The sequence below is a fragment of the Pezoporus wallicus genome, unplaced genomic scaffold (assembly GCF_028554395.1).
Source record: "Pezoporus wallicus isolate ANWC-B61680 ecotype Strahan unplaced genomic scaffold, APGP_CSIRO_Pwel_v1 contig_9630, whole genome shotgun sequence".
In the NCBI taxonomy this organism is placed as follows: domain Eukaryota; kingdom Metazoa; phylum Chordata; class Aves; order Psittaciformes; family Psittacidae; genus Pezoporus; species Pezoporus wallicus.
The window spans coordinates 27,868-34,961 of NW_026638007.1; the positions used below are offsets into that span (position 1 = coordinate 27,868).

A 7,094-nucleotide genomic window follows, 5' to 3' on the forward strand; every position below is an offset into this window, starting at 1 on the left:
TATGGGGTGGGGGGTCCCAATATTGGGGTGCTATGGGGGGGTCCCCTCGCGTGCAAGGTGCAATTATGGGGGGGGGGCACCCACTTTTGGGGCACCCCCCCCTTATAATGGGTGCTGGGGGGGGGTCCCCTCTTTGGGTGGGGGGGGTCCCCACAATGGGTGCCCCCCATTGGGGTGTCCTTGGCTCCGTGGGGGGGGGGGACACCCCCAAATCCCCCCCTCCCCCCATCCCCATTCATTAACATGGGGGGGGGGGGCGGGGGCTGCTGGGAAAGAGGAGGTCAATGGGGGGGGGGGGGCATTATAGAGACCCAAAATCGCTTTAATTCACCCCAAAACCTTGCCCCCCCCCCCCCCCCCCATTGGTGGCACTTACTGGGGGTCTTGGTCGGCTGCCGGGGGTCCGGGGGGCTGTAAAAGGGGGGGCAATGGGGGACCCCAATATGGGGGGGGTCAGTGTATGGGGGGGGTCTCATTATCGGGGTCTATGGGGGGTGGTTCCCATTATCAGGGTCTATGGGGTGGGGGTTCTATTATGGGGGTCTATGGGGTGGGGGTTCTATTATGGGGGTCTATGGGGGGGTCCCATTATGGGGGTCTATGGGGGGGTTCCCATTATGGGGGTCTATGGGGGGGTTCCCATTATCGGGGTCTATGGGGTGGGGGGTTCTTATTATCGGGGTCTATGGGGGGGTTCCCATTACGGGGGTCTATGCGGGGGTTCCCATTATCGGGGTCTATGGGGGGGGTTCCCATTATCAGGGTCTATGGGGGGCTTCTCATTGTCGGGGTCAGTGTATGGGGGGGTTCTCATTATCGGGGTCTATGGGGGGGGTCCCATTATGGGGGTCTATGGGGGTTTTCCATTATCGGGGTCTATGGGGGGGGTTCTCATTATCGAGGTCTATGCGGGGGTTCCCATTATCGGGGTCTGTGGGGGGGGTTCTCATTATCGGGGTCTATGGGGGAGTTCCCCTTATCGGGGTCTATGGGGTGGGGGTTCTATTATGGGGGTCGATGGGGGGGTTCCCATTATTGGGGTCTATGGGGCTGGTCCCATTATCGGAGTCTGTGGGGGGGTGGTTCCCATTATGGGGGTCTATGGGGGGTTCTCATTATCGGGGTCTATGGGGGGGTTCACATTATGGGGGTCTATGGGGGGGTTCTCATTATCGGGGTCTATGGGGGGTTCACATTATGGGGGTCCATGGGGTGGTTCCCATTATCGGGGTCTATGGGGAGGGGGGTCCCTTTATGGGGGTCTATGGGGGGGGTTCCCATTATCAGGGTCTATGGGGTGGTTCTCATTATCGGGGTCTGTGGGGTGGTTCCCATTATCAAGGTCTATGGGGGGGGTTCTCACTATCGGGGTCTTACCTTGGCTCCGCCTTTTTGCACTTGAACTTCTTACCTGGGGGGGCAGAAAAAGAACCCAAAATGGGGCGGATTTGGGGCATTTTGGGGCGGTTTGGGGGCATTTTGGGTTGAAGTTGGCGTTTGGGGGCGTTTTAGGGCATTTTGGGGTGTTTTGGGGCAGCTTTGTGGTGTTCTCGGGCGTTTTGGGGTGGTTTGGGGCATTTTGGGGCATTTTGGGGCATTTTAGGGCCCTTTAGGGTGTTTTGGGTGGGTTCGGGGGCGTTTCTTAGCGTTTTGGGGCAGTTTAGGGCGTTTTGGGCTGGTTCAGTGGTGTTTGGGCAATTTTGGGCTGGTTTGGGCTGGTTTGGGGCCATTTTAGGCCATTTTAGGCATGTTTTGGAGTGTTTTGGGGGTATTTGGGGCTGTTTTGGGTGGGTTTGGGCTGGTTTAGGGGTATTTTGGGCTGATTTTTGGCGTTTTCTGGCTATTTTGGGGTATTTTGGGCTGATTTTTGGCTGTTTTGTGGCTATTTTGGGGTATTTTGGGCTGATTTTTGGCTGTTTTGTGGGTATTTGGGGCTGATTTTGGCTGTTTTGTGGGTATTTTTCGGTGTTTGGGGCCGTTTTGAGCTGTTTTGGGGTGGTTTTGGGGGGCTTTTTCTGCTGATTTTGGGGTATTTCGGGGTGTTTTAGGTTGTTTTGGGGGTAATTTTGCTATTCTGGGATGGTTTAGGGGTGGTTTTGGGGCGTTTTGGGCTGATTTTGGTGTATTTGGGGCTGATTTTTGGCTGGTTTGGGGGCATTTGGGGCGGGTTTGGGCTGTTTTTGGGTGTTTTGGGCTGATTTTGGGGTGTTTTGACCTGATTTTGGGGTGTTTTGGGCTGATTTTGGGGGTGTTTTGGGGCGGGGGGCACTCACTGAGCGCGATGAGGACCCCGAGCACGAACATGACGATGGCGAGAACCAACCCCGCCAGGCGCAGGGACTCGTAATCTGTGGGGAGACCCAAAAACACCCAAAATCAACCCAAAAACACCAAAAATCAACCCCAAAACACCAAAAATCAACCCAAAAACACCCGAAATCAACCCAAAAACACCCGAAATCAACCCAAAACCACCCCCAAAACACCTGAAATCAACCCAAAAACACCAGAAATCAACCCAAAAACACCCAAAATCAACCCAAAAACACCCAAAATCAACCCAAAAACACCAAAAATCAACCCAAAAACACCACCAAAACACCCGAAATCAACCCAAAAACACCCGAAATCAACCCAAAAACACCACCAAAACACCCGAAATCAACCCAAAAACACCCGAAATCAACCCAAAAACACCAAAAATCAACCCAATAACACCCGAAATCAACACCCAAAAAACCCCAAACACCCGAAATCAACCCAAAACCACCCCCAAAACACTTGAAATCCACCCAAAAACACCCGAAATCAACCCAAAAACACCCGAAATCAACCCAAAAACACCCGAAATCAACCCAAAACCACCCGAAATCAACACCCAAAAAAACCCAAACACCCGAAATCAACCCAAAACTGCTCAAAATCAACCCAAAACCACCCCCAAAACAGACGAAATCCACCCAAAATGACCCCAAAACACCCAAATTCAACCCAATCCACCCGAATTCAACCCAAAACCACCCGGAATTAACCCCAAAACCACCCGAAATTAACCCAAAATCACCCCCAAACCAGCCGAAATCAGCCCCAAACCACCCCTAAAACTCCCGAAAATAACACAGAGCACCCGAAATCAACCCAAAATTTCCCAAAACAGCCCGAAATTAACCCAAAATCAGGGAAAATCACCCAAAATTAAACCAAAACCAACCAAAATCACCCGAAATAAAACCAAAACCGCCCGAAATCACCCCAAAATGACCGAACACCGCCGAAATCAACTGAAAAAGGCACAAAAACACCCGAAATTAACCCAAAATCAACCAAAACCACCTCCCCCCCCCGAAATTAACCCCAAACCGCCTAAAATCAACTCAGAAACACCCCCAAAACGCCTGAAATCAACCCAAAATCAACCAAACCATTCAAAATCTACCCAAAACCACCCCAAACCTTTCGAAATCACCCAAAATCACCCCCAAATTACCCAAAACCAGCCCAGATCACCCTAAAACACCCAAAGCCACACAAAATCACCCCAAAATCACTCCAACCCCAAATCACCCCCAAAACAAACCAAAATCACCCCAAAACACCAAAAAAGAAACCAAAATTACCCAAAACACACCAAAACCACCCCAAAATCATCCAAAGTCCCCCAAAACTCCTCTCTGCACCCCAAATACTCCCCTATGGGCCCCCCATATACCACAATAGCACCCCCATACACCCCTATAGCACCCCCATACACCCCTATAGCACCCCCATATACACCCCTATAACACCCCCATACACCCCTATAGCACCCCATAGCACCCCCATACACCCCTATAGCACCCCCATATACCCCTATAGCACCCCCGTACACCCCTATAGCACCCCCATACACCCCTATAGCACCCCCATACACCCCTATAGCACCCCCATATACCCCTATAGCACCCCCATACACCCCTATAGCACCCCCATACACCCCTATAGCACCCCCATACACCCCTATGGTACACCCCTTTAGCACCCCCTTACACCCCTATAGCACCCCCATATACCCCTATAGCACCCCCATACACCCCATAGCACCCCCATACACCCCTATAGCACCCCCATAGCACCCCCATAGCACCCCCATATACCCCTATAGCACCCCCATATACCCCTATAGCACCCCCATACACCCCTATAGCACCCCCATATACCCCTATAGCACCCCCATACACCCCTATAGCCCCCCCATACACCCCTATAGCACCCCCATATACCCCTATAGCACCCCCATACACCCCTATAGCTCCCCCATACACCCCTATAGCACCCCCATAGCACCCCCATAGCACCCCCGTACACCCCTATAGCACCCCCATACACCCCTATAGCACCCCCATACACCCCTATAGCACCCCCATATACCCCTATAGCACCCCATACACCCCTATAGCACCCCTATATACCCATATAGCACCCCCATACACCCCTATAGCACCCCCATACACCCCTATAGCACCCCCATATACCCCTATAGCACCCCCATACACCCCTATAACACCCCCATATACCCCTATAGCACCCCCATACACCCCTATAGCACCCCCATACACCCCTATAGCACCCCATAGCACCCCCATACACCCCTATGGCCCCCCCATACACCCCTATAACACCCCCATATACCGCACCCCCATACACCCCTATAGCACCCCCATACTCCTCTATTTCACCCCCATATACCCCTATAGCACCCCCATACACCCCTATAGCACCCCCATACACCCCTATAGCACCCCCATACACCCCATAGCACCCCATACACCCCTATGGCCCCCCCATACACCCCATAGCACCCCATACACCCCTATGGCCCCCCCATATCTCACCGTAGTTAAAGGGGTCCTTGGCCCGAGCGGCTTCTGGAGGGGGGGGGGATGGGAATGGGGGGGGGATCCCATGGGATGGGGCTGGGATCAATCCCCCCCCCCCGATGCGGGCGCAGCCGCAGCGCAACGCGCAGTGCGGGGCCGCGCAGCCCATAGCGCCCCATAGCGCCCCATAGCGCCCCATAGCATCCATCCGGTACCCACCTGTATCCTGCCCCCCCCACCCCAGCATCCATCCTGCAGCCCATAGCACCCTATAGCCCCAATAGCACCCTATAGCCCCCATAGCACCCCAATAGCAGCCTATAGCACCCCAGTAGCAGCCTATAGCCCCCCAATAGCCGCCTATAGCACCCCATTAGCAGCCTATAGCGCCCCATAGCATCCATCCTGCACCCACCTGTATCCTGCAGCCAGCACCCCATTAGCATCCCCATAGCACCCTATAGCCCCCCATAGCACCCAATAAGCAGCCTATAGCACCCCATAGCAGCCTATAGCACCCCCTAAGCAGCCTATAGCACCCCAATAGCAGCCTATAGCGCCCTATAGCACCCTATAGCATCCATCCTGCACCCACCTGTATCCTGCACCCAGCACCCCATTAGGATCCCCATAGCACCCTATAGCCCCCCATAGCCCCCGTAGCACCCAATAAGCAGCCTATAGCACCCCAATAGCAGCCTATAGCACCCCAATAGCAGCCTGTAGCACCCCAATAGCAGCCTATAGCGCCCCATAGTACCCTATAGCATCCATCCTGCACCTACCTGTATGCTGCACCCAGCACCCCGTTAGCATCCCCGTAGCACCCATCCTGCACCCCATAGCACCCCATAGCGCCCCTCCTGCGCCCCATAGCATCCGCCCTGCATGCTGCATCACCCTGCACCCACCCTGCACCCACCTGTATCCTGCACCAAACACCCGATAGCACCCATCCTGCATCCCCATAGCGTCCCATAGCACCCATTAGCACCCCATAGCACCCATTAGCACCCCATAGCACCCTTTAGCACCCCATAGCACCTATCCTGCATCCCCATAGCACCCTATAGCACCCATCCTGCACCCCTAGCATCCCCCCGCATCACGTCCCCATCAGCATCCACCTGTATCCTGCACCCAGCACCCTATAGCATCCCCAGAGCCCCCCCAGAGCCCCATTAGCACCCCATAGCAGCCATAGCACCCCCTAGAGCCCCATTAGCACCCCTAGCACCCCATAGCACCCATCCTGCACCCCATACATCCCTCCCTGCATCCTTCACCCCTCAGCATCCATCCTGCACCCACCTCCCCATAGCGCCCCATAGCACTCATAGCACCCCATAGCAACAACTAGCACCCCATAGAGCCCCATTAGCACCCATAGCGCTCCATAGCACCCCATAGCATCCTCCCCTGCATCCTTCACCCCTCAGCATCCATCCAGCACCCACCCCCCCCAGCACCCCATAGCAGCCATTAGCACCCCATAGCACCCATCCTGCACCCCATAGCATCCCTCCCTGCATCCTTCATCCCTCAGCATCCACCCTGCACCCACCTGTATCCTGCACCCATCGGGCCCCATAGAGCCCCATAGCACCCCATAGCGCCCCATAGCGCCCCATAGAGCCCCATAGCGCCCCATAGCGCCCGTACCCCCCATAGCTGCCTCCGTAGGGGTCGCCATGGCTCTCGGCTCCCTTCGGCTCCACTCGGTACCGGAGCGATGCGGCAGCGGGGGGACCACCCAGAAACGCTGTAAAACGGCCCCAAAACGGCTTGGATCGGCCTAAAAACGGTTTAAAGCAGCCAAAAAACGCTTTAAAGCAGTCAAAAACGCTTTAAGTTAGCCTAAAAATGATCTAAAACAGCCAAACCCGCTTTAAATCAGCTTAAAAATGGTTGAAAGCAGACCAAAACGCTTTAAATCACCCCAAAACCGCTTTAAAGCAGCCCCAAAACGCTTTAAAGCAGCAAAAACCGCTTTAAAGCAGCCCAAAACGCCTTAAATTGCCCCCAAAACGCTTTATAGCAGCCAAAAACGCTTTAAGGCAGCCTAAAAATGAGCCGAAACAGCCAAACCCGCTTTAAATCAGCCCAAAAAAATGGTTTAAATCAGCCCAAAATGCTTTAAATCACCCAAAAACGCCTTATTGCAGCTCCCAAACTCTTTAAAGCGGCCAAAACAGCTTTAAATCAGCCTAAAAAATGGTTTAAATCAGCCTAAAAACG

At 54.2% G+C, this 7,094-nt stretch overlaps 1 long non-coding RNA gene across 1 annotated transcript; it reads right to left on the reverse strand.

Annotated features, from left to right (window-relative positions):
- Positions 1-256: 256 nt before the first annotated feature.
- LOC130598853 (uncharacterized) lies at positions 257-6,583 on the reverse strand. The gene is made up of 6 exons (XR_008972100.1): positions 6,519-6,583; positions 4,872-4,904; positions 2,274-2,348; positions 1,378-1,411; positions 377-411; positions 257-266 (listed from the first exon to the last, which is right to left on the reverse strand). It is a non-coding gene; the product is annotated as an uncharacterized LOC130598853 (long non-coding RNA).
- Positions 6,584-7,094: the final 511 nt, after the last annotated feature.